At 38.4% G+C, this 26,892-nt stretch overlaps 1 protein-coding gene across 1 annotated transcript in view; it reads right to left on the bottom strand.

Moving 5' to 3' along the window:
• Positions 1 to 26,892, bottom strand: part of LOC124160597 (acid sphingomyelinase-like phosphodiesterase 3b) — a 1,228,662-nt gene that overhangs the window by 37,087 nt on the left and 1,164,683 nt on the right. The window lies entirely within an intron of this gene.

Genomic DNA, 26,892 nt, shown 5'->3' with positions numbered 1-26,892 from the left:
CGTACATATCCTTCGTTACCTGTTATTAGCCTCGATTTGAAAGGCCCACAAAGGCTGTTTTAAAGTTTAAGGAAATAAAAACTACGAACAAAAAATATAAATGATTCAAGAATGTTGATAGAGGGTTCCATGGAGTGCAGTGAGAACAGCTAGGCTTCCGGGTCCTCCTCCTCGTTAGTCCTTCGCGTTGATTCATCTTCGCAACGCCAGTTTCATCTTCAGGTTTTAAGGCTTCAAACCCGAAAACGCCTGCTGCAACGCCGGTGAAACTGTCGTTACGAAGATGAATCGATGTGGAAGATAATCAGGAAGGCTAGCTGCGCCTATAATTTAAGATAAATTTGCGAGTAATGCCAAATTTTTGGTTAATTTATTCATCGCCATCGGGGCTGACCACAGAATAATTTAAAAATAATAACTGTGTAAAAAATGCATGGGGTTGGAAAGAGATGGAAAAAAGTTACTGGGGCAGACGAGGTATAGGAGATGGTATTTTCCCACAATTTTTTTCAAAAACAAGTTTAGGTAATTCTCAAGTACAATAATGTACTTGTTATTACTGTATTTGAGAATGACGTGAGGATCGACACTCGACATTTTTTAAAATTTTGTGGAAAATTGCCATCACTATTTTTCATTAATCAGAGATAGAATAGTTGAAACGCAGAAGGACACCAGAAAGAATGACAAGACCGGTTAGGAATCATCCTTGCGGGTGCACCTGGGATCCACTGCTCCTGCCCGAATCGGGGCATTTTCTCCCCAGAGGACGCGGAGGCTTGGGGAGTCTCGCGAGAGGGGACTCGGTGGAGGGGTTGCGGAGGGAAGGGGGAAGGTTGAACGTGGGAAAAAATTGCAAATGGGCCCAGATGGAAAAAAAGCAGAGTCGGGTGGGGGAGATGGAGATAAACGTAAGACGACGTATGGAAATTTGAGCGAATAAAATGGGATTAAAGCGAGTGGGATTGGAGAGGTATGGGGAAAAATTTAGTGTAGCAGAGAGGGGAATTCTGGGAAGAAAGAGATGACACAGCGGAAGAGGATGGGGAAGAAAAGAAAAGATGGGGAGGGTGCACCCTGTGGAATATGAGGCGGTATCGACCCCCCCAGGGTACAGTGAATCTAAGTGTTAGAATTTGGATAAAATATGGAGAAATCATTTTGTAAAAATAGAATAAAAAAAGATAACAAACCTGATTACAATATTAAATGCATGCTAAAAAGGAGAAAAAAAGCTTTTAAACTTTCGGCGAAAAAAGTATGGGTGCTACTTAGGTTTTTACTTTTACAATTTACCAATTACTTACCTGCAGTTACGACGATATCTATTTGTTTATTTAAGTAATTGCTCAACATAAAATTACTGCCTCTTTGCAGTGACGAATTAACAAAAATTAAACTGATAATGAAAACAATTGAGCCATCAGCAATTGATTCACCTTTAAATCTCATTCTTTCCCTTACCCGCTTACCAAGTAGATAATGGCAATCCTGGATTATGAATACAAACGAACGCTTGTTTAATTGTAAAATAATTTCGTCCAACATTTTGTGGAAATGGTAAATAAATTTCAAAGAATTTTTTTTAAATATTAGAACGACGGAATCACACCAGTATTTAAAACATAAGATGAACTTCTCATTTAAGACAGAACTAAATGCATAGTTAGCGTAGTAAAATCTGCTGAGCATAAGAGAACATGTTTTACATAATATTAAATTTTCATAATCTCCAAAGAGGGTATCTTCAAAATAATAATATCGGGAAATATTAATTTTCATAAAAAATATGAAAAAAATTGAAAGTATTTTCTTAAGACAACCATTATTTTGGCATCCTTTCTTTAATCAAGAAATTATTATAAACGCTTACATAAAACACTTCTTTTCAGTGGACCCGAATGAATTTAAGAAAATACATATTACTCAGTACTGTTGCTTTTATTATTAATATCATCATTATAAGTTAGAAATGGGTCAGGAATATTTAAAGAAATTTTAACGAAGATCTGAAAATCTAGCTAACGCCCGGAAAAATCACAATATTACGAGTCAAATATAGCGGGCATACTATGTTGCCAAGGAAAAACACACACAAGTCCAACCCGCATAAGCTTGCTTTTTATCTCTCAATTGAAAGCACAGTAAGCAATTTTCATAAATGTCTGCAGCGTGTGGATGTGTGCAGAGCATTTATTCCAAGTATTTGCAATTTTACATGTTGAGTGGCGAGGAATGGCACTAAAACCTCATGAATTTATTAGATTGCATCACCAGAAACGTAAATTTCGATTTTTCAGCCGTGATTGAAGGCTATTTTTATCAGTAAAATTCGCGTTGTTCTGTCCCTTAGTGACGCCCGTAATTAGTCCAGTAACACCATATTGATCCTGGACTGGTGGAAAAACCTTCAGAGAAAGACTGGAGGAACCTATTGTAATTTCTTACTAGTTATAGATATTTTTTTATATTTTAATTTACATTTTGGGATAAGCCTAGTTTTTAATGTACGATCTGTCATTGATTCCATCCCAAGTTGTTCTAAGAGGTCAGTAGCACTAAAAAGGCTATCGTAACGACTTCTTGCGTACCTGGCAGCTTTTCTCTGCACACGTTCTAACTCTATAAGCCTATAACATAAGGATCCCTACCAGTGGCAGCGGATTCCAAATGGGGTCTAATGAGAGAGAAGTAGCTAACTTATCTAAAATTGTCGTCGTACTTTCCCAGTATTCTTTTAAGCAATCCCAATATACGATTAACTTTATCTGTTATTTCTCGAAAATTTTTATTTCACAAAGTTACTCCGTCCAAAGAGGGTTGGATAATTTTAATTTCTCAACCGTTAGATTTAACAGCAGTTTTTAATAATAGGGTGTAAATGGGTTCAAACGACGAAGTAACTAACTTGCTTAAATTTGCGGTGGCGCTTTTCTAATATTCTATCATCTATTAGTAATTCTGTTTTCGTTTACACCATGTTCCAATCTGCCCCATTCATTTATGTTAGCCCTGCATAATTTGACTAAGACAATCTCCTTCAATTTGACGTCGTAATTGCTTCGTATTCCTCTAACAGTAAGCAAATCAGTTTTTACTTAAACAATGTTCAAAACCGCACCAAACTTTCAAAACAAATCCTGTAAAATTTGTGTTTTGTGGTTGGCCAATTTTTCCGGGAATTGATGAAAAAATGATACTTATAGTTCCTGTACAGTTTAAAGGGAAATCACTAAGAAGGGAGAAGAGGTCAAAGGAAGCTGCAGTAAGAAGGGAGAGAGAAATCAGAAGAGGAAGGAGAGAAAAATAAAATACCGGGTTATCGTAAAAAAGTAGTGCAGTTTTGAAAATATAAATGAAAAATTACATATAATATTATTTATTTTAATTTATTTTGCCTCAAACAGTTTTTGTACATAATTAATTAATTTAAACACGGGTGACCTAAGTCGTTTGACAAGAGATAAACCCGGTGTTGACATTAACCGATAGAGTTATCATAGAAGAATCAGCTTCAGCAATTCATAGGAAGATGGAATGGATAGGGTGGCAGAAATATTCAGGGACTTGCGAATCCCTGCTCGAGTGCCTTGGGGAGGGCACTTCAAGTCCAGCTCTTTGTCGGTCGGATGAGATGTTCTGCTGTTGTCCCTTTTTCGATTTTCGCTTGGAGTATGCCAATGCTTACGCCAGGTTTCTTCCTTGTTAAGCGACTGAAGGCTAAGGCACTGAAATTTCTTGGCTACGTAAAAAACTACTCACTCAAGACCCGAAATTCGTAAAATAAAAAACAAACTGAAGGAAATTATTTTTAAATTTTATTTAAACCATGTTCAAAACATCTGCACTCCGTCCGTCGAATGAGACGTTAAACGGTGATCCCATTGCCGCCTTTCGTAAAGATTAGGTTAATTTCAACGCTGGAATTCTCACGTGCCAATGATTGCAAGCACACGCATTGAAATTTATTAATCATGCAAAAAACTGCTTTAGAAGTCAAATTGGAAATTGAAAAAAATTACAGTTTTCATTGAAATAATGCTCAAAACCGCACCATTATTTTTAGATAACCCTTAATAAGTTGAGGACACTCAGGGTGATCATTATTGCCGGGTACAGTAAGAATTGATGCGAAAACGAGGCTTTCCGTGCCTGCTCAGTTTAAAGGGAGAACACTAAGAAGGAAGGAGAGGTCAAAGGGAGTAGGAAGGGAGAAGGAGACAGCAAGGGGTGGGAGGGGGGAGAGGCAGAGAAATAATGGGATTCTCGGGGTGGATTTATGCGGGCGCATTCCGTTGCGAGGCCGGTCACACACGCGCGCATGAGGAGAGATTTCCTCGGGGCGCGCACAGATTCAATGAAGAGACGCAGGATTGCGTATCAATGCGCGAGTTAGTCCCTTAAGGGAATATAAGACAAGGGAGGGAGACGAATGTGAGGTCCGCGAGCTCTATGCGAAGGAAGACCGGTTGTCTTGGATATTGTACGGGCCTAGAATCATGAGAATGCCGTCCACTCTTATAATTTACTGCCATTCCGTTGCATGTATTCATATTAGGTTTTTAAAAGACAAAATAATGGGCGTAAAATTTGATTATTTACTAACAAATAATTATTTTTCATATCTTTCGTGGAAAATGTGAGTTATTGCTGCCTAAAACAAGCATGACTTGTTCCAAATGTGTTTCCACTTTAAGCTAAAGTTGTTCTTGAATCAGTTTTACTTGTTAATTTATCAGAATGAAAATTATGATTCATTCGCGTGTTGGTACATATGCACTTAAAGGTACACTTTCATGCAAGTATACCTACTGGAACAAAAGAAAGATTTTTATCAAAATGGAGAAAACTGATAATTTCTTTGTTTGTCACTGCATTTTTGCAAGCTGAATGCCAATATTCAATAATAATGTTCCACAATACTGCATTGATTTACTCTTGTCAGAACGTTGGGGCTACCTGGGTGCAATGGCGTAGCCATAGGAGTGGTCCGGGGGGTCCGGACCCCCCCTCCGAAATATTAAAACACAATTATTTTCCTTCACAAAAGAAAACAAAATATAAAAAAAATCATGAATTAACAAAATATTTTTTTAACAAATGAAGTTGTTCGATTATTAAAAGTGTTTCAATTAGTTTAAAACCCATTACTTAGTACCCTGTTTTTCAAAAATTCTCTCCCCTAGTTTTGGACCCCCCCCCCCCGAACAAAATTCCTGGTTACGCCACTGCCTGGGTGCTTCTTTCGATAGCATCTTCTATTTGATAATATGATATTCAATGAAGTAGAGATTATAAACAGCTTAATCTCTAGCAATGAAGCCATCGCCCATCTCATAATGGTCCCTCTACGCTTTATTAGAAAATTACTTTTTACAACTATATAGAATGACCAAAAATGAATGTATTTTGAAAATTATATGCACAATTAACGTTTTAAGAATGATAGATATGGAAAACAATTCGGACCTCCAGAAATATATCAGCATTTATAGATATGCGTGTTTGATATAATATATATACACCAATATAATGTCCCTGTCCAATATAATTCAAAATCAAGATAATGAGTACGCAGCCATAGGCGTTTACATATAAAATGGAAGTATTCAACATGGATTTAAGATATCCAAGAGAGTACCAATAGCAAACCAAAGTCAAGCCAAAAACAAACAAAATAAGTCTTAAACCAAATTAGCATTCCGTTGAGTTCCGACAAGAAGGTGCTTTCACGTAATCAAATCGAGCTTTCAGTGCAGTGGAAAAATGAAAGATCTCCTGTAATAGCAGTCACAGTAACCTGGTTAAACAAAATATTTCATGGTATAGGATATTCGATGCTACTGAAGAGTTTATTCATAGCATGGAAACCACTTCGTGATCAAATAAAGAAATGAGAAGATAATTAAAATGAGGTATAAAGGTTATTCAGGATAAATAATTGAAACAAGTTACAAAATATATCAGTCATAAGTGCTGCGGGTTTCAGATTTAATATCGCACACGACGAGGCTGAAGGTAGTTCTTCGCCAGCTAATGCTAAGCTGATCACGGTCTCCCGTGCTAACATAAGGCAGAACTTCAAATATTGGACTCTATATCCTGATACCAGTATACCACTATCTCGCGCAGTGCGTAGGTCACAAGTAAGGTGATGTGACCTAATCCGTTGCGTATTGATATTGTGAAAAAATGGCGTTTATAACCCAATAGAAGTACCATGGGGAAAAAATACTGGCGATAAATGTGTTGGAGAACATTGAAAAATACTACTTAAGGAATAGATTACTTCGAATATTTCTCAGAAAATATAGGTGATTTATAGTTTTTTTTATCTCATGATAAAAAGAATGCACTTATTTTCTATTTCCGTAAGAGTTAGTCTGCAGCCCCGTTCACAACAACTTGAGCGAGATCCGAGCGAAACATTCCAACCAAATATCACCAAGACCTTTGAGTGACATATTCCAACAATCAAATTCCAGACCGAGTATCAGTAGTGAAATCAATTTAAGAGAACGTTTAATATTTCATACGGACGTCGATAGATATTATTATTAATTATATTAATAATGGCTATTTCCAAGAAATATACTGTTTTTAAGCAAACAAAGGCTGTTACGAGTCAAGTTACGTCTCTTTCAACTATTATGAGTTAGTGGCCACTCTTCATAATTGTTAAAATCTTTAGTTACGCCCAATTAAGTTGTTATGAACGGGGTTTGACGGGGTGCGGTTGAGAATTACGGCCTAGGGGAGCGATAAAAATTTGCCCCTGCCTCTTAGCACAGACAAGGGTTGTGTCTTTAACCCAACGTGACTGAACTCCGGCCTTGGTGGAAGAACAAGCACCGCCGGAATTATATAAACTCAGAAATTCTTATCGCATACCCATTTCGAATAGTAGCACTGTTTTGCCGTAACACAATTGCCAGTCTATTTTTCCTGCAATATTGAATACTGCCAGGGCTTTTTTTTGCAAATTTGTTGGTTTTTACTAAAAAAAATATACAAAGCTTAATATGCATTTACTGAAGCTATTTTTTCATGCACTCTCAATATTTGCGGATATACGAGCGTATTAAAGCATAACAGATACTAAAAAGCAGTTTAAAAAGTGCGGATCTACACGAAGCATAACAATTAGAAGGCACGAGTGTAAAAAAACCCGACCGATTGATCGGCCCGAGGTATGTCATTATGTCATTTCATATTTTGAGCTTATTTGGCCAAAACTAGACCTAGGGAGATACTCTAAAACCAACATGCGTAACTTTTGACGACCGCTACTCCCCGATGCCATTTTTTTACCAGAGTGGAGTCCGCAAACTCCGTCCAGGGTCCCTGTTGACTACAACAAGCCCTTCTTGACAATACATTATAATGATGAACGGCTACACACAGTTTCGGCTTCCCGACGCGCCGTTTTCCGTTGGCTAAACATCGGGTAACAATCGCCCGAGTCATGGAGAAAGTTCCTCACAGTTGGTCGTGGCGACGGACTCGTTCCTAACTACAATGAATGACTGCGGAGGGAATACCGTGGAGCGGGCGGTCCTGTGCAAAAAGGAAATGCATCCATAACTATTCGAAGCGCACTCGGATGAGAAATGCATGTGTTCCAAGCCAGAATGGCTCCCAGCGCACATGCCTTTTCGCCCAAGTTAACCCTCTTGGGGGAGATAATTGGACGGGCGAACTTGCAAATTTACCTTCCTTCTCGTGATAAAAAGAGCAAGGAATATTGCTGCCATCGAATGGCCATTCATCCCAGAATAGAGGACTTTGGATGAGTGTACTATGTAATGACAATATAACTGGCGTTTACGTAGGCATTCATTCTAATTAGTGAGTGTGTTATTTGCTTGATAAATTGATGGTTTTATTTAGGTAATGGTGAGGGATGACAATGATATTGTAATGGATGATTACGTTGCCATCCTCTCTAATTTGCAAGTGTGTTACATGCTTGATAAATTGGTATTTTATTTTCAAACGAGCATAAAATATGACTCACTAGAACTGATCCGCCAAAGTTCCTCATTTCTGATTCCTCGTATAGGAAATGCCTAAACGACTATTCCACTTCATTCATAGATTGAATATAGCAAGAAAGATGTTTTAGCAACTAATGATGATAAATGAAAAATTGTTCCATGTACGTACACTTATTCCAAAAATTCCAGAAAATAAGCGTTTTTGCCAATATATCATAATAGCGCTGAACATCCCCTCCTACGCTGCATCCGTTGAAATAAGAAGGTTTTTTGTCTTCTTTAACCTATCTGTTTACCACGATTTGGTATTCTGTTCTCGTGATTCACATAAATCTGCAAAATACAATTAAAATATTCTTACCACGAAGATTTTTTTGATTTTACCGACGCGTTTAAAAAGGCATAACTTTTCTTCTTAATTTCGATAATTTCTGTAATTAGCGGTGCTAACATAATATTAATAACTTAGCGCGTCCATTCAAATATTAAGTCTGATATTCTAGTTGCTTCAGAATAACATCACATCGTATAGCATTAGAAATTTTACAATTCATATTCAAGCAGAGCATGATAGCATAAATTAAAGGCCATAAGTAAATACTATACTTCGGTGCTAAGGTGAATTAAGAACAATATTGCCTCCTCATTGTTGGGAAAAATGGCGTTTTTCCTGCATTCCATTCGAAGAAATAATTTGATGGCATTTCGGGAGGATAAACCCCGGGGGAGTGTTGGTGGAAGCTCAGAAATCAATTTTTTGACATGGGAACTCTCATATGAGTGAAGACAGAAGAGGGAAGATAACAAAATGAATGACATTGGCAAAGGCCGCAAGGGGCCGTGGGAGTTGTTTTTCCAGGACGGGTATCGGACCTTTAGTGGATGGGATATTAATCGAAAGACTCCACCACGTTGATGATGACGAATAATCCTTTCTGGCATCATTCGTACCGCAAGATCTGACCTTTCATTTTGAGAAATGGACGGCGAGACAAGGAATCGTAATTTATTACCGCTTCCTCTTTAATTATTTTGAAAGGAACGGTCGACTGTGCCTTCGGTAAAGATTGCTAATCTTTGATATAAATACAGTTCTTTCGTCTGTACACTCTCTCAATCTACACTACATTTCATTACCACAATTCAATGGTCAAATTTCCAATGCTAGAAGTTTGAGGATCCTCCATTTTTTCGGTTACCTTCGAATTTCACTATCCGCGATAGAATGACAACAATGCGTCCGTAAACCCCAACTACCACTCAAAAAGGTAAGGATGGGTCTGTCAAAATGGGTTGACTTGTCAGTTATAATTTCCCGTAATATACGCGGTCAGCTCAAATGAGCATAAGTTTTCATATTTGATGGCTCTACTGACTAAATTCACGAATGCAACGGTGCGTGTGAGCACACATTTAAAGCAAGAAATTATATTTTATTATGTTGTCTGGTAAGACGAACATTTAAAAATATCCACATAAATAATTTTACTCATGATGGAGTGTCTTCTACTGAGTTATCATCGTGCAATGATAGAATACATATATGATACTTTGTAAAGTACACATCCTGTTCGAAATAAGTAAAAATAAAGATTTTCATTCCTGGTTAAAAGGGCAAATTTTAAGAATAAACCCCAAATTTATAAGCCGCAATTATTTCGTGAATCGAATATTCGAAATAAAATTAAGTGTTGAGATCAAATTCAGTGTCTACCTATATTTACAAAAAAAATTGACGTCCACTCCGACGCCTTAAAAAAAACAGCACGTTTCTTAAACAGTTGCAGGTCATGGACCTTAAGACTTGGTTGCACATACCCTTAAATGCTTTGCAGGATAAAAAAAAACCGTCTGCGAAATTGAGAAAACCTTTCCTCTATATCTGCTATGCGACAAACCGGGAGCAGCGTGGCAAACGTTTCCAAACTATTTCTTTGCTATAGTTTCCTTGCCCGTGCGGCGTTTGCCGATTCCACACCCTTGGCACTGTTTCACGTCATTGCAAGGAATTTCGACCTATTACGCCCGCCGTCGCTTCGCAGGGACTAAGGCACTCGGGGAAACTCGATAATGGCGTGAAGAACGAGCGGCGTGCCGTAATTTCGAACCTAATTTCACCACAAAAAAACTTCTCATCTACGGAAAAAAATCTCCTCCCACTATTTCCCTTCCTGAGCGTTTCCTTTCAGCGTTCTCTGGAGTTTCACACTTTCCTTTCTCTCCCGTGTCTCATCTTCCTCCACTTGATTTTCTATCCTTCTCCCTTCACTAATTCCGCAAAAAGCCATCTTCTCGGGTTGGGAATCCTCCACATTTCAGTATCGGAGAATTGAACTAAATTTCGTTTGTAAATTGGCCGATCCATCCAACATTGTAATATCATTTACGCACTGTTCAACGTTTCCGGATAAATTTAGTGGAATCACTGTATAGGAAATTTTTTTTATCCTCCAAAGTCATCTGAATGAGTATCGTTATAGGTTTTATCAGTACTTTCTACTACATTTCTACTATTTCTTCCTCTAATTTTCCTCTGTGTCAGAAAGGAAAAAATGTGTAATGCAGATAATGGAGTGCTTAACGCTTCTGGATAAATTTAGGGGAATATTTTATGGGAATATTTTATGGGAATATAAAATTTACTTAATGATTTTCACACCGAGAAATTTATTACCGACTAATGTATCGCACATATGTCGTTATCAATGCAAAATTCATCAAAGTTGACTGATCATAATGTAAGTGCTCTACCGACTGAGGTCTTAACTTAAAAAAACTATTCATTAATTGCTTAAAATGCAATGCTCAAAATATCTATACAATCGTTAGAACATTGCTACTCCTGTTTGAAAAAATTCTAAATGCGGCACCGTTGGTTTGGTGAAAAATTACTTTGCCCTCTTTCCGTTGTTTTAATAACACCATTGAATCAAACTTAAATTAATAAGATAGCTATTTCATTTTTTTAGATAACTTTTGAGGCTATGAAAGTACCTATACGAGAGACAAATCTGACATAGAGGAAAAGTGCAAAAATAAATAGTGGAAACCGAAGTACAGGCCAAACCTATATCACTACTAATCCAGCTGTCTCTGTAAGAGAAAAAATGTCGATTTGTATTCTCACGAGTACTTTAGAATTCCATCTGATTTTAAACTGACATTCCATTTTTCCACCTTTTAATTTCACAAATAAGTCCTTTCCTTTAACACCAATCTTAGCGTAGGGATTCCAGAAGAGAGGTATCAAAAGACGTAGCTACAAATAAATAACAGGGAAATATAAGAAGAAAGTGAAATTTTTTTTGGAAACACTCACTTGGAAGGTAATTGAATTAAGAAAAGGACTAATCTTTCGCCATGGCAGGGTGAAAGAAGTAACAGACGAAATAAAATGGAAATGATATCTTTTTAATTTCTTTACAACCAACAAAATTAATGATATATGTATTACGTTCAAATATTATATCGTCATTGTGTATGCTCACTTCTTTTTTAAGTGGATTTTCTGCTGCCTTTTTATCTACTGCCTTTAACCCGGATAACGAGAAGAGACGAACGAAGACGTTAAGATAAATTACAGGAAAATATATAAACAATATGCAAGGATGCGAGTTTTTCCAGTTACGAGATGCCAGTTGATAAATTACGGAAGTATGGCAAGAGACGAATCTGTCACCGTGGAAAAGTAGAGGAAGAAATAGGGAAATGGCAGAAACGGTAGGTAGTCGAAAAAAAAAACAAGAGAAAGGGTAGCAGGAAGGCGTTGAGAGTAGGACGCCGAGAGAGAGAGAGAGCACCAGAAAAAGACGAGGGTAGAAAAAAAAAAAAAACGGCAGAGCATCGAAATGACGCCGGAATCTTCCTCGATTACGGGAAGAGGAGGAGAGGGTAGGAGGGGTGGAGGAAGCGTGAGGAGTGAAGGTGGGAGTTTCGGTTCTTGAAGATCCGGTTCGTTTTTTGAAGATCCGGTTCACGTGATTTAGCTCATAAGAACGATTCCATTCTTCAAATAGTACATAATGAGCAAAAATTATGCAAATGTATGGCTCGTTGGAATGATCAAAAAAACTTAAGTGTCATTACTTCCCCGTAGGATAGCAACGATACCTCAATAAAATTAATGGAGTCGCTCGTGAGGACGACTAGTTGCATGTTTTTTTATTTTTCCTCCATTGCTCTGATCTTGCATGAATTTTCCATAGTAGTAACCATTGGTAAGTGCAGTCTTTGCATGAACATGCACGTGTATTTTACTGTTATCTATGGTATATTTATGACCGTGCGGCGTGTATGAGGCGGTCGTCTTGCATGTTGCATGCTGTTGATTGATCACCTATCAAACACTCTATATGTGGCTCTCAGGGTTTTATGTAGATGTTGATGACTCATGTGAAGAGGATTCAAATGATTTTTATTTCATCACATATGAATGATCGTGGAAATACGTACATTTTATACGGTCAACGTTGACTATATTCCACATTAAGTCTTAATCAGATCACGGCGACAACAGTTGATTCATTTCGGCAACCAACCTGCATTGCCAATATCCAAACCCTCTTTTCAAAGATGGCAAACTAAGACATGAACCTAGAATGCAACATGAATCCATTGAATATATGTCACTCGTTGGGAACACTAAGTATTCGGGGTATGTGATCATCGACATATTTGACCTGCTAAAGATAATGTAATGTTTATTATCGACTTACCTCAAAATGGTTAAAAAAATGTTGTTCTACAGATCCTATTAATGCTATAGTGAATAAATGGTGTTTATTTGTTGAGATGCAAAACATATGAATGTAAAGATTGTTGTTGGCCAGACTTGAAGGAAATTTTATTCAAGAACTAATGAACATAAGTTTTTAATTGTAACGAAATATCCAGGTTTGCAAAACATGTATGTACTTTTGCCCATTCATCTGATTTTAACTGCGAAATTTAACAGGCATTTCAAAGTGGTACAAGACTACATTTTATTGGAAAGTTTGAAATTGAGGTGTATTCAATTATGTATGGAGAAAATTTGGTTAATAGGATGGTGCCGATGAAAAAAGCACCTTTTCTTGCTGTGGGAGTCCATCCCCCCTTCAACCACATTAAACCTTGTCCCATGACCTTGACAAGACCTCTGCCTCGTAATCGAGTCCTCAACCTAAACCCTCATATTTAGTCCTATATGTTACCTCACCTACCCTCCCAGCATTATATGTACTAGGCTAGCAGGTTGCCATTCAGACAGATTTTGGAAATGATATAAACGTTGAAGCCGGTCGAGATAAATAAAAAGTGCTGAAAATTACCATGCGTTTTTTATATTTTATTTGATTATTAACTATGTTTTTCTTATTCTTCTTACATTTTCTTAATACGACATTTTTTCGCCACGTGTCATATTTAACTACATATTTATAATGCATAAAAATTAATATTTTGCTGACTAGGATTGCATTTAAATTTAAGGACGTTAACTTCCATGCTGGCGTTAATCGCTGAAGCTACCAAGAGCTCCTTCATTATGTTGCTACCCAAGTTTGTAAATATTAGGCATTTCGAGAGTTAAATTTATTATTATTTAACGAGATAATCACGATTAAATAGTTTGGTTTCGGTTCATTACAACGGATGGTTCATTATGAATGATTCATTCATGAACGATTCAGCTTTTGGTGCAGAGAAAGTTGTAAATTTGAGACATTTGGAGTATAAAAATTACTATAATTATTTAAAGAGAGATTCACAATTAAATACGCTGGATGTGGTTCATTCCAACGAATCGTTCATTTTGAACGATTCATTCATGAACGACACAGCTCTTGCGCGGAGAACGTCGGCGCGTCGGGATGGGGAGGTAGTGTAGGTTTTGAGGACGGGGAAGGAGTTCCTCGTAAGATGAAAGGGAGGAGTTAAGCGCAGAGTCGAGAAGATCTCTCCCGCCGGTGAGGAAAAAAACAAGTACGAATCGGGTTGAGTAATGACACACTTGGATGCTGAGTGCGCGGAGGACGGCGAACGGCTTTCGAGAGCTGAAATGCGGCAACAACGATGGGAAGGAGACGTTGAATTACGGCAAGAAGTCCGCGCATACGGATGCCTAAAGGTTTTCTGTAAACATAATTCGGGACGACAAGAAAAATCAGTTACATCCGGTCGCCATCCACTTCGACGTCTCTTGGAGTCACGCGGCTAGTAAACAAAACAGCATCATTACCTCCTTCGACAAACTCGAAACGTTGGCTGTTTTTTTTTTTGCTATCGCACTCGTTCGGAATGGTGAACGGAAGTCAAATGGGCGAAGTTTCCGGTGAAAGAATCTGATGTAGGTGGATTTATATGGATGGGCATTTTTGCAAGAAATGAACAGAAAAGTACGCATTTCTCGTGTCAAGATAGATTTCGCTAAGGATGGAATATATTTCAAAATTAAACTGACATACAAGAATCCCAGATATGCATGATATAAAAAATTGGCATATTTGAAGATGCTATAAAAAAATTATGCCTAAAATTAGGGGTAAAAAATTATACCAATTCAAAGGACTTCTGTCACAATCAGAAATAGTTAATGTTTTAGCAGCCGTGACCACCAATTAACGACATAAGACAAGGGAAGTTTCCATAGATAGAACCTTATGTAAGAAGATAAAAAGGTAATTGTAATCTTTTACGAAATTATCAGAAAAATAAGGATTCGATGCAACGGTTACCCGTTGAATTATAGGTTCGAGTAGGTGTCATAAAAGTGTAGAAATTAACAAAGTATGGTATTTTATTCTATTATCAGGATATATATGAGCACGGATACTACTATAGAGGATCCTCAAATAGGTCTCAAACTGTGTTGTCACCCTGCGCATATAAATGGGCTTACAAGAGCCACCACTTGCGTCGCCAAAGTGATCCTAATTTCACGGGGAAATTGAGTATAATCAGGTGTGTTGACCTAAATTTATGTACATGATAATGTGATCTATCAAATTCATAACTTTTCAATGCTATCCCTCGCAATTACAAACATTATACAGGGTGTCCCATTTATCTCGACCACCCGAAAAAACTTCTTGCCCAGATGTAAATTCAAAAATGTGTCAAGCAAATGTTCATTAGTCGTCAGGGGGACAGCGGTCTGTCGTTTTTAAATGGCACCCTATATTTTTTATTCGGCAATTCATTTTCTCACCTATAACTCCTCCTGTTCATATCTTTGTAAATAACAAAGCTACAAGGAAGGAAATAATGCTGATTAATGTCCCCCTGACGGCTAATGAACATTTGTTTGACACATTTTTGAATTTGCATTTGGACAAAAAGTTATTTCGGGTGGTTAAGATAAATTGGAAACCCTGTATTGTAGAATATTGGAAAAAGGTGGAGAGCATTGCACTCACAACCGCGCCGCGGACATTTTTTTAAACCGATTAAAATGGGACCGAAGAGACAACAGAAATCAGTTTTCAATGGAGTGGAATTAGTCTTTCTCTATGCGGTCCCCTCAGGGATGACACTGAAGCGAAGCCACCCTTAGCTGAAAATGGAAACGGGTGAACGTAAGACTGCCATGAACTTGGAAGCGAAAGGCTGAGATAAATTAGGGAAAAAGTGGAAGCGAAACAATAATGGGAAAATTTGGACTATTATCCTCGCAAAGAGCAGCCAGAGGTGAAAGAGAGTAGTTTAATGAGTAAGGAATTCTCTCAGTTCCTTACATCCCACGCGTTTCGGATAAGTAGCGGAAATAAGTGCTTCGGGGACGAATCGGAAAGTGCGAAGTTTTAGACCGAGGCGTCGCGAAACTATTTGCGAAGCCAGCCGACGAGGAAAATGCTGTGCAAATAGCGGAGTCGAACGCCGCGCAGCCGTTCCGTGGGGTTGGTTCAAATTTGACTTAGGTTTTGGGATGAGGAAACCACAGGTACCAAAGTAAGTGCACCGCCGCGGTCGGTATATCTGAACTTAGTGTTTACCAATTCCCGCAACGAAGTCCAATTATACTTCAAGGTCGAATCGCAGAAGAAATCAGCGCGTGGCTCTTTTGAATGCTCAGCCTTCGATGGACGCAAAGGTTCGTTGAGTATTGACGTTAAATATCAAAGCGACTACATAAAAGTGGCTCCGTTCCATCCCGTAGACGTTTGACTACGTTGCAACCTCAGTTTTCATCAATGCTCGCAGCGCAGAAATAGTGTCGTAATTTTGAGAATGTGGAGTTTAATATCAACATGAATTAAATTAATTTCATCATCATTATAACCTTAAGTCAATAATCCTAAGATTGATTTGACGCAGCTCTCCATTCCGCTCTGATTTTCACTAGACTACTTATTGCTACTTATTCTATGTTTTTTTTACATCCTTTATAACCCGTCGCATGCAACTCATTCTGGGCCATCCCTTGCCCTCCTTCCTGTCCACTTGTCCTTCTATGATTTTTTACCTAAGGTCATAATGCCTCATAACGTGGCCAACTAAGTAAAGACTCGTCTTCTCCGTGAGATTTTTAGAAAACTTATATTTTATCCCACTCTTCTTAGTAATTCTCATGGCTTACTTGGATTTAAACTGAGTTAACAGCATTAATTACAGCTTATTTAGTCGTGAAATGCAAATAACTCTGCTCTTGGAGACTTTTGCTATTTGAAATAATAGAAATTCTAAAATCTTACGATGGTAGTTAAGGTGTTATGCGTAAAAAATACCTTCCTCACAACTCGTTTATTTCAAGAGATATTGGAGTTTTTTCTCAACTAATGATTATCCTAGACGCTCTTTGTGAGTATTTAACTCCATAAATACGCCAATTCGGCTAAAGCTGTAGTTAAAAAGACTTAGCAGTGATAAAATAGTTGAATAATAATTCAATTAAGATGGAGTACCTACTATGTCGCAGAGGAAGGGAGGAAAAATAATATTGCGTTCTCACTTCTGGTTCCGTGCAAAATGTCTCCGTCAAGGGCTGGCCGAGAGACGTCGAGGATGTTCACAGGCTGGTAGCAGACCGAAAAATAACCAAAATTACCGTTTTGAGCAAGCTATATATGCCACTCTGGGGCACATTCTCCACAAATAAAGTGCACCAAGTCGTTGGACTTCGCGTCACGGAACTAGAGAGTATGACACATAAACTTGCGGACTCTCGCTGAAATGGTCGTGATCGCCTAATAAGTTAATGACTCAAGGTCTAGCGCTTGAGATTAAATTTTTCGCATAAAAAACGATGCCAATGGAATTAAGGAGAACATGTGAAACCTCACAGGAAGTAGGTGGAAAGTAAGTTTGATTCAAGGTCATGTATTTGTTATTCACCCATTTAGAAAACAATGTAATGCCATCGCGATAGCTTACGTCCTCTAGGTAAACAGAATAGTGAAGACGAAATTATAAGGATGGGAAAAGAAAAGAGTAAGCAGAGTGAGAATGTAGCAGGGAGAATGAACAACACATTACGAGCGAAGACATAGAATTACCATAATTATTGGACTATTTGACTCTTTTTTAAGCCTGGAACAATTAGCCCGAGCCTTCCACGTTGCACCCCTCTAACTCCCTCAATGAAAAGACGCATCTCGGTCATAACATGGCTGTGAATTGTTGGCGTCAATCACGTCAACTGAAAGCACATATTTTTAAGATTAGCAATGAAAATCATGAAAAGGAGCAACCTCACCGATGCTATCGTCTTATCCATGACAACCAGATTGTGAACTTAACATTAAAAAGAAGAACTTTGAGCTTTCTTCTTTTTAATATCAATTATGAATCGCTTTCACCAAGTTACGCCTCAAACAATCAGATTGTAAACAACAGAAATTTCCAGTATCAAAATGGTCTACTGAGAGTCGCACACGAGAAGAGAGCGTGCGAGTCGCGTTCGAGAAGAGAGATGGGTCTCTTGAATTCAAAATTTCTCCTTCAACTCTTTATTATCGTAACTGTCGCTGAAAGGTCGCGCATAAAGTGTTTTGAACTGTATACCATCAAGTTGCTTCCATTTTTAACTTCTCGCGGGTTTAAATGCTACCTCGAGACTACTATTTTCCAAGGAGCACTCAAAAATTTAATTAGAAAAAGAGAGAACTCACTCATTATTTGAGAAAGTATGATTTATATAGTTTTGAGATGGGTTAGAAAATTTACCATGACTAACAGAGAAAGTGAAGGGCGAATGTAAAAATACCACCTAACATGTTAATGTATTACGTGAACTAGCCCGAGTAATTTCATTGCTGTGGCGGTCATAGTGCAGGCATCATATCCCATGCTCCCGGATTTGAATCCCGGCAGAGGTAATGTTTAATCCTTGCTTTATTTTTGTGTGGAGGGACGGACGGTGTGCGCAGCACTCCGTCCGTCGAATAGGACGTTAAGCCATGGTTCCCTTGGCACCTTTAGGTTAGAGCAGACTAATGCCGCCGCCGAGTTTCTCTCCACTCTTCCTTTCCTACCCTTCCCATATGGTGCAAACGACCCTAGCTGTTAGTTGCCCCCTCGATTTAATATTCACAAATACATTTTTTGGGCTATTGGTTCTTAGTCACAACAGGCTTCACTGCATTAAAACATTATGAATCGTCGGCGTGACTTATAGCTAAGGTTACTCGCAACATATTATTACCACGAATACATTTTCTCCTATTTCAAGAATATAAGAGTATCCTATTTCATTAGGGAGCATACCTGAATATTCATTGCCATTTTAATATTTAATTATGCACATTCTTTACTGTCATCGTTTCCACAAGTTATTGTTTGGAGTTGAATTGAAAAAAGGGGAAATACGGATCTACGTATTTCACAAATCTGTTACAACCAGCGATAAAAGAAAATTAATGAGAGAGCCCATTATTATTACTTGTACCTACACATCGCGTCTACACCGTGGGAGATAAAGTTAAATAATCAATACAAATAATATTACTATCCTTACCAACGCTCGTACGCCTTCATCAATTAAATAACATATACATAAGCATGAAGAATTTCTGTAAATTTCTCCTATTTAAATTTCAAATTGTGTACCATGTCCAATGGATTCTGTCGACTCAAAATAGAACTGCATTCCGTGACATTTGTCGGAGTTGTATTGAAACAAGATGACACGTTCCCATTACTCCACATGAAGCGAGAGAAAAAAATGAAAGAAATCTGCTGCACCCAAATCCTTGAAAAGACGGCTTGAATCATACTCCGATCCATTAAAACTCCTGCCATCTTTTGCTCTATGCTATAACCGTAAAATTAATACCGCTCCCGTGCCTTCTACAAAAAAAAAATGGTTTCCACCAAAGCGCGCAACCCGCTCCCTCTGCAGTCTTATGGAAGGAGAGGAGAATTTGAAAGACGTCTCTCCCCGAGAGAAATTCTAAGGGAAGAAGAAAAATAATAATTCTTCTCGCGGACATTTTCATAGGAATATCCATTTTCTCCCATCGAGACCAGGGGAACGATATTAACTCGAAGAAATCTTTCATCCCATCCCCTCTTGCACTCACCTCGTCATTTCACTCGATAAAATCGATAACTAAGTTTCTCGTGAGGGAAATGGTGAGGGTTGGGAGAGGGAGGAAGCGACTCTTCGTCACAGAAAAATAGGAGAAAAAATATTGATAATGGCGAGTGGAAAAGAGTATTTTTTTGGTCTTCCTTCTTTCGGAGGAGATGATGATGGGGAAAAGGACTGTGAGGGAGTTCGGGTCAGCGGGAGAAGAAAAGGTTACGAAAACATCGTGAGAGGACTGAGAGGGGGAGATTCTTGAAAATTTGTCAGATGGGAGTCGGAAATAGGTCGAGAAATAGTTTGTTGGCAGGCGACGGATGGGAGGATGGCGAGTAGAAGGACAGACGTTCGGTCGGGGTGGAGAGAATGGAGTGTATATAATGGCAGATGTCAGCGGGAGAATGGGCAATGGGGGAGGAGTTGGGGGAGAGGGACAAATTTCGGGCTGTTTTTATGAAAGTCTGCGAGAAGAATGGGCGAGCAGAGAAAGAGGAAGATATGAGTGGAAGGAAGGAATATTGCAAGGTGGAGAAGAAGGAGGTGGGGATTCGTCGTGGATGACGGGCTTTGAGATTTCCAAGGGAGGATAGAGATTGTGACAGATGCGGAGGAAGGTAAGGATGCAGCGCATGTATCGATTCACCGATACATCCGATTTAACTCAGATTGATTGTGAACAAGCTCACTTTGTGGATATTCATCGCTAGTAATGCGTGAAAGAGCTGGAATAATTTTCCACTTTTTTTAATCTACTCAACTGGTCTCAATGATCTCACATCATTATCAAGAGCTGTCTATGACGAGAGGCAGCTCTTAATAATGTGAAAGCATTGAAAACGGTTGAGCAAATCAAAAAATTGTGGAAAATTACTACAGCTGTTGGAATTATCACTATCCGATTCAAATTACCGATATATCGGTACGTATCGGTACTTTTCTGAGGAAAGCGGACACCTAAGCCTAAAAAATATCATACAATTTGAATATGGTGCGGAGAAGGTTAGCGATGCAGCGAATGTATCGATTCTGCGCTGCAACCGATTCAACTAGCCAATACGTCGATAATTTTATGAGGAAAGAAGTTACCTACGCCTCAATAAGAGCGGGGGAGTAGGTATGCGGAGACGGGTGGATACAGATACGGTGAAGGGTACGGGTGCAGAGCATGCATCCATTCGCTGGAGCATCCGATTCAACTACCTGATAAATCGATACTATTCTGAGGACAGTAGGTAACCTCGCCCAAATGTTATGATACTATTTGAATATATAAATGATATACATCAACCATGATGATGTCTATACGCTAGTCGAAACCCAGGGTCTGAACAATAAAAGTTTTTGTGAAAAATTACAAAGTTACTTCTTTTGCATTATAGATATAAATGATAATCTTGGAGAATGGGTGACGCAGTAGAGATAAGATAAGCGATGAAGGTTAAGGATGCAGCATATGTATCGATTCACCGGGGAATCAGATTCAATTTTCTGATTCATCGATATGTATCGATACCTTTCGGAGGATATTTGGTACGTTCACCTCAAACACTAGGCACCGCACCATTTGAATACATAGATCATAATCGAGGAGAATGGTTGAGGGAGTTACGATGAAGACAGTGAGGAGTAAGGATGCCGCGCATGTATCGATTCACTGGTGCATCAGATTCAACTAATATATGCATCGATATATACCGGTACTTTTCTATGGAAAGTAGGTAACTACATGAAGAATAAAAGAAGGTTTTTCCGGCGTAAAGAATCGTGGAAGGTTCTCCATAGGCCGAGATGGAGTTGGAGAACCTGACCCAGTGGGATCCCCTAGTAATCTTCCACGATAGGCAACTACGCCTCAATGTTGCCATACCATTTGAATACGTAGATGGTAATCGAGTACCAATATGGAACCTAAACGACTACCTACACTGGTCATTGAATGTATTATGTACACAAGGTGTTTCAGGAGGAACCTGAAATAGCTCAGGAGGTGATAGGAGAAGCAATTTTATCGTTCGTTCGTTAATTCGATCGTGGGATATGCTTGATGAGCTGAAGAGTAATCAAATGCCCTGCAGTGGACAAGTCGAGGTTCACGGGCGCATTTTTAATAAGTGTGTGCGATAGCAGAAATCAATCAGCACCGTATGAAAAATTTACGGCGTCGCGCAAAAGGTCAAACACAATTTGAGGCATTTAAAGATATAAAGTTGCAGCTGCAGGTGACTTACGTTAATGATCGCAGCAAGTAATCATATCCCTTACTTATCGCGTTTAAAATATTATTCTTTAATTCATATGCAATCAATACATCTGATGCCCAGTCATGCAATGGCTACACGCTACCCTTCGCAAATGGCTGCAGGCAGTTGACAAAACGCTCAACAACAATATGTATTCTCATTCGCTCCAATTGAATAAATCGTACGTTTATGATATGATTAATATAGAAGTGACCCACTTGTGGAACAGTGGGAGTAAATTTTTAAAGGCTAGCAATCCTGGAATTTTCAATTCACATGCTATTACGCATTCTATAGTAATTCAGAAAAACTTAAACTGAATTTTTATTTAAATTTATAGATATTAAATATACAGTAAATATTAAATAATTTTTCAAGAATATTATTTACATGTTTTCATGCTAAAATGAATGCAGCACTGATTGAAGTGATGACGAAAGAACGTTAAAGCGTTTCTCCAATTAATTCAATTCAGTTAAAAAAAAATGCGTTCAATAAGAATTCATTGGAAGTGTGTCAGCGTTACCATATGAATTATTTCTAAAGAAATATTTTTTTGCCATTATTACCGAAATATTACTTGATAACGTAGTACACTTGGATTAAATAAAGTTTAATAGTAGGTAATGAGGACTGTGAAATTATTTTAAAGCATTTTCCTTGTCATTTAAAAAATTTTCATTGCTCATAAATAAAGGCAAAAAGGCAATAACAACTACAACGTACAATGATAATCGAAGGTACATAAAAACAGAATTACTTGAATATGCTCATATAAATGCGTATTCATAAACAAATAAGAATCGAGCTGATTAAGACAAAACTTAATGAAATTGAGTTTCAAAGTATGGTAAAAAAATTGCTTATTGTTAGTGGCTGCGAAATCCTGCTATGGTCGTGTATAGATAACTTATCATAGAACAAAACGACGAGACATGATTTTTCCAACGAAGACAGGAAATCGGCAAAGAATTGAAAATAAATATCGCTATCGTGGAATGATAATGAAGATGATGCATTTCCACAAATTCACTTAAAGAAATAAGTTCGTGGGAAATTATAATAGTAGGACGAGTGATAGTCCCTTGTAAGTAATTTCGCTTGATTGGAATGCCTCGAAGACACTGCTGGAGAAAAAATAACTTTGAAGTGATAAGGCAAACACAGGCGTGAGAAGGATTTGAAGAGGGGCAAGAGGTTTAGATTCTTTTAGCGCCAGATAGCAAGCAAGGGTCGCGTCCTTTCGGAGCCACATTCACAGAGGGCACTGGTTCTCTCGCAAGGACAAAGTTTTCGGTCCATAGCTATAGTTAGAGTGTGGTGGTGCTAAGAACGTTACCAGGGAGATAAGGAGGGGGGGTTTAGCAGCGCTTCAATCCCTCACCCAAATGTTTTTAATGAGACCCGGCGTATCCAGAGAGAGAATACTACTTTGAAAAACAATTAACAATATTTTAGGTTCAAAATTTAGATGGCACACCAGTGAACCATTTTGTAAGTATTTACAAATTTGTAGACACTTCTGTGATAGGGATTGATCCTGTAATTCGTCATGCATATACACCACGAACAATAAAAGGCATTATTGAACATAGTGTTTCTTGCTGTTGTAATTTTAAAAACGTTTAAAGCTACCACTTCAAGTGCAAGAGCAAATGGTATTCAGATGGTGCTATGTCTGGACTTGATGATGATTGATTGATATGACATATCCTTATAACGATTGCCTTTACGTCAATAGTTATTTTAGTGATACGATAGTGAACGTGGAAGCCTTAGCCTAAGGTGTACTCGCCCCTCATATATCCGGAACTAACTTTGGATTGTTTCACTGAGTTAATTGGATATATAATTTGGCAACAAACCAAGCATTATATGCATTAAGACATGGACTCCTGCAGCCCACCTGTGACCTTCCCGAAACCCCACCCGATGTATAGAGTCATCTCCTAGTGAACCCCCAGAAAAGCTAAGTTAAAGCTAAAAATATTAGTTCCCACAAAGATGTGTTCTCTTCTGTCATTTTATCCAGTATTTTCATTTTTTCCATAGTTTTAAATTAGCATTATTGTAATTATGGTCAAAGAGGTTTCGGGAATCCCCTTAACTCCTAATGAACACCCAAAAATCCCAATTCATCACAAAATAATATAAGAGTGACGACGGGCAATATTCCTTAGACTTGTACATTCTATTTTCAAGGCTTTAATGCTGTCCTTATTTTTTATGCTTTGTCATTAATATTTCCATTTGTATTCACATTAATAAGAATTATATTAATTAATGGTTTCAATGTTGGCCTCATGTATAATCTTCTATGCAGCCTCGTACCCTTGAGGTCGCAAAGGCCCTGCCGGAGGTTTGAAGGTTACGGAGCAGATGTGCCGGCCGCGACTGGAGCAAATGGATTGAAGAGGGCGCAAGAAGATAGTGGAGAAACGGAGGAGGTTTCATGGCTATACAGAGAACAGGCGTGCACGCTTTATTCTCCAAGAGGGCGTCTTTCGAGCTAATGGCCAAGTTTGCTAAGTCGAGGTGATGGGATGCACTTTAATTCCAGCTCAACAGGGACCTCTGAAACAGTGGTCAAGACGCCAGAGCCCCCTGTGGAGCGCATCCGAAAATACTGCCTCAACTGTTAGTTCAAGAATAGCAATCTAGGCAATGACTTCCTATGAGCTTCATCGCTACAAGCAAGGAGATATCGCTGGGGGGATGGCAGAAGGATAAATTTAAATTAAAAAAATGGAATTAGATTTTACCAGTCAGTGCTACACACATGGAGTTATTACAAAGGTGCGTGGCATAAGGATAAATGGAAATAAAAAGAAATGGTGAAAGAAAGGGTAATGAGCTATGATTTAACGCTTGCAGGATTGTTATCTTCATAAAAGAAGGCAATAATAGGCTGAAAAGGTTAGGACTGGGGATGAAATAATTTTATTTGTTTAATACCATACCACCGAAGAAAGCGCATATAAGCCCTTATCATTTAATTTTAAACATTTTTAAAATTACATGTGCACGAAAAACCATGTCCTGTACAGCGGAACCAGCCCAGGCGGACTCGAACCAGCGACCTCTTGTTTAGTGGGTGAGGACTTTACCCCGCCGATGCCGGGGTCGGCAGCACTAAACACGAATTAAATACGCTGCGTGCATGAATGCATATTTGGAATTACGAAACAAGTTATTGGTGTTTTTGATATCATTTTCCTCTAAAATATCTTGAATTAGTTTCATTTGAAACATTAGATAGAGCGCTGGGATGCTAACCAATGGGTCCCATGGGAAGCCTTTGATCACCCCCAAAAATATTCCCGAAAATCGAGGTTTCCCAGGGAAAGGTGACCGGCCCCCTCTACCCTGAAGGCATCATTATCACACGAATGTAACGATGCCTGTAATGGACTCTACCCTCACCTATCTAAACCATTTTCGGAATGAATCACTGAAAGAGAGAGGTCTTATCATGCTTCTCACCCACACCTTCACTCTTAACTCCCCACCGGGAATAGATATGAACGTATTGATCTCAAAATACACAGAATAGTGGAATGAACCGATATCGAAGATTAAGCTTAATAAGTGAGGAGCAGCAAAGTTTCGCAACCTTAACCTAAATTCCCAGGGATTGACAGTCCCAGAATGCAGTTCGTGGCTCTTGGAAGGCAGAAGGCCGAATATGGTGAATGACAATTCATTTGATGCCTCTTGAAACCACCTGCTCCTTTCAAGGTAAATTACTTGTCGCAAATCGATAGCGGGAGTGGACTAGAAGGTAGAGTTGGGTGAGCAAAAGATAAAAGAATCATCACATGGCGGAGTTGACGAAGTTCTCAAGAGGAGAAAATGATTTCATCGAGCCGAGAGATGTCATTTCATCATTGCTGAAATGGGAGGAGCTAACTCACTCCAAAATTGTCATCGGAAAAAGTTCGCGCTGAAAGCTTCCAGTAAAAGTTAACTATTTTTTGACATATGTGAAGTAATTGTCGTACCTCGAATATCTGGAAGTTGTAATGAATGCAAGGTGAATGGTACCTGAAGAATTCCATAATATCCATAGTTATGCTGGTGAAAATCAAAAAGAAAGAAAATATACACGAGGACTTTCCTTCATGGAAGATAGTTTGACTTTTAATAGATAGTAAGGAAGTACCTACGGTCTGGACAGCGGGATACCGTTAGGAAAGTTACCTGCAAGTTCACACTAAATAATTCACTATTTATAATAAAATATCAACATGCACACAGGTATTTTTAACGAACAATTCTTTCAGAAATCAGACTGAGCTGAAGGCAGGAGTGATAGAACTTCAATGAGGATTCCTGACTAGAGGATGAAGCGTTATCTAATGGAGGCATTCCCAGTAGATGTAATGTCATAGGATTTAGTGCAGAGCGTTTTTGTTCGATTACAGCTAGAGAAATGAAAATCCGATTACGTTGATCATCGAAGGGCAATTAAAGAATGATCGGCCGATGGAAGCCTAGTATGAGGAATATGAATTATATAGTAAATGATGCCAGAGAGGAAATAAAAATTATTGAAACTATGACTGATGATATGAGGCTTAACTGTGTGAAACCTTTCCATTGTGGAAAACGAAAAATAAACTTAGTTAGATTCACTAATTGATTTTTAAAAGCATGACTCGGGTTTTATAACAAAGTTAAATTGTCAGGTGCATCTATCATGCCTGCATCTCCTTTTATATCAAGACGTGTGCGACAGTAAGGTCATCTAGCCGTCAGGAAAGAGTGGGTTGAGTTGAAAGTTATGGGTTAGAGATCTATACGTCACCTTAACAGGGACTCGCACCCGACTTAATAAAAAAGGAGATGAATGAATGATAGATGCACTTGACGATGTACCTACGGTATGAAACCCGGCTCGTGATTTTTCAAATACTAGACTGAACATGAGAAAGTTTATTTTTCATTTTCCAAAAATTATCCACCTGCCAAGGCGATTACCTTATGTACAAAGATATAATTGAAAATAAATATCTTTAATTAAAACATTAGATTAGCAGTTACTGGCATGAAGTGGAGAGATGCATCAACTATCTAGATGACCTCGGTAGAATTACCCTATCGCGTAACACTTTGGGTTTGCCCTCATTCTCCTTTACTCCATTTATTTTTTGTC

The sequence above is a fragment of the Ischnura elegans genome, chromosome 6, assembly GCF_921293095.1.
Source record: "Ischnura elegans chromosome 6, ioIscEleg1.1, whole genome shotgun sequence".
In the NCBI taxonomy this organism is placed as follows: domain Eukaryota; kingdom Metazoa; phylum Arthropoda; class Insecta; order Odonata; family Coenagrionidae; genus Ischnura; species Ischnura elegans.
The sequence above is the reverse complement of the archived record's forward strand: the minus strand, read 5'-3'. Positions and strand labels throughout refer to the sequence as shown.